The sequence below is a fragment of the Nuphar pumila genome, chromosome 7, assembly GCF_984573655.1.
Source record: "Nuphar pumila chromosome 7, dmNupPumi1.hap1.1, whole genome shotgun sequence".
In the NCBI taxonomy this organism is placed as follows: Eukaryota; Viridiplantae; Streptophyta; class Magnoliopsida; order Nymphaeales; family Nymphaeaceae; genus Nuphar; species Nuphar pumila.
The window spans coordinates 104,876,435-104,878,909 of NC_143255.1; positions in this window are offsets into that span (position 1 = coordinate 104,876,435).

A 2,475-nucleotide genomic window follows, 5' to 3' on the forward strand; every position below is an offset into this window, starting at 1 on the left:
GATGCAGTCTGGTCCTCCATGTTTCTTTGTATGACAATATCCATGCATTCGCGTTCTTTCATTTGTGCTCTGCTGTACAAACTGTTCCTGGTTCAATTGTATCGTGTGTTGCAACACTTTGTTCATAGATGGTCTGCTGCTTGCATCAGTTACTCTGTAGCAGTAGTCACTAAAATCACGTGATATCTATCATTGCCTTAGGACAAGCATTAAACTAGCTCAGAAAGGATTTAGTCAGGAGCATTAAACATCAGCTATCAAAGACACAGCTAGTATCTGCAAAGAAACTTGTATAAAAAATCTTTAACATGCAGAGTGAAACATAGATCAGTGTCTTTGTATCATAGAGGATCCATCATTTCAGCTGAATCCAGTTATTCCTATGCTGGATCTGATCACCGTTCAACAAATTTTTACCTCTATATCTATCTATCTCTTTCATGTGTTTAGACTCTAGGATGGGTATAAGATTAGCGACATTGACAATGCTGGTTTCTAGTAAAAAAATGATACAAATTGGATTTCAAAATCTTTGTTTGATTTCCTTGGTACGCCTGTTCTTGTTGCCAAAAAGTGTTCCAATATGCCATTGGATGAGTCCTTGGCTTTATGTTGAATGAGCTTGAAGGAGGAAGCATATCTTGTACATTTTGTAGAGAGTGAATCAGGTCATGGGCACTCCTGATGGCATTTGGATGCAGTTCGACTTCATGATCAACAACTTTGCACAACCTAATTGTTAACCTAGATCATGTTTGCAATGCCCTGTGATTCTTGGATTTTCTCAAGATCTTGTGACTGTAAATCTCAATCACAACATTTTCTCAAGGTTGGTGAAACATGAGAAAAGTACAAGTTGTGATTGTGATTGTGATTGCCAGCTATGATTGCTTTTACCTTGAATCTTGTGAAAGTTACTCACAAGATTGACCTTTTAACCAACAATTACAGCGTCTACTTTCTCAGCTGGGATTGTTCATCCCCACCTATGACGAAAGCAAATATGCCCCTAGTGACCTGAGACACCACTTGGGCTCTGGATTAACACCATTGGTTGGACATTTTCCATTGAATCTGCATTGGGCTTAAGATCAAATCAAATCTGTTTGTCTATTTTGCATGTAAGAAAGATTAGGAGTCGCATTTCTACTCTGCTGAAATTTTGGATCTGGATTTGGACTCAGATCGACCATGATTCAGTCCATGTCCATCCGTTTGCACCACTGCCAAAAGGGGTGCTTTACAATGAATGCTCTTAGTCTGCAATGCATGACAATGATGCCACTGTACAGGTGATGCATCATTGCAACTCATTATTGTACAACCACAACCAACACAAGTTGATAATGTAGGTGCAATGCCACTAGGTTGTCCTGCGGGTTGGTTACATTCTTCTTTTGTTGATTAAAATCTTCCAAGTGGTAATTAATTATTAGTGAAAATTCCGTTTAGATCCCCACCTTTTGCCTGATCTTCTAAAAGACTCCCATGGTTTCTGCAAAAGCATTTCAACACCCAACTTTTAATAAAACTGTCCAGTAGAGGCCTCAAGTTAATTTCATGGTTAAGATCCATAGCATATCGTTTTCAACCTTGGGGTTGAAAAGATGTGTTTTTCCTTTTTTTGTATGCAACAAGGGCAGTTAAGTCATTTTTTTATACACAATAACCTGAGTTACTCCAGGTAAGGTCTATATTTGACAGTTTCATTGGAAAGTTGGGTCTTCACTCCTGAAATATCTTTTCAGAAAACATGATCTGCAATTTCAGCTAGTACTACTTTCTTACCATCATTTATATGCCACTGTTGCAATCCAACCATCAGCTACCTTATTGGTCACTGACCCAAGTGGTATTACTACTTTGATGTCATCATTGATGGTCCACTGTATCACCTTTGCTCTCACAGCTCGTACACCTTGTATTTGGGTGGGAAGATACAATCTTGAAACAACTAGATACAGCTCTATATGATGTTGGGGGCATCGAAGCTAAGTAGTTAGTGTACATGAATCATTCTGCAATCTACCTGCCCTGGAAGTTCACAAGGGCACTGAAACAGGGTCACGGTCAATATGGCACCTCTTAGCCCGTAACAGGACTGGTTTCTCTTTGTTAAAAAAAAAACTACCTGCCTTTGACATTCAGACTTGCACTGGTTCATCTGGTTGGAGAGCATAGGATGAACCATATGGCTTGTGATGTTCTTTCTACTTCCAAGCTGTAAAAGGATCCCAATTTCCTAAATATACTGGTAATTCTCAACAAAGGACTAAGTCTTGATCATGTTCATTTTTTCACATTTCGTTATATAATTATTATTAAAATCGGCATTTTCTGGCATAGTTTTCCATTCTAGTATCTCCTACAGTACTTTAAGCAGAAGCATGATTTAGGCCTAGCGGATCAGATTTAGCCATTGGGACGTGTGCATCGTCCACCAAGAACCCGGGAAATTAAGGGTTCTTATGCTCT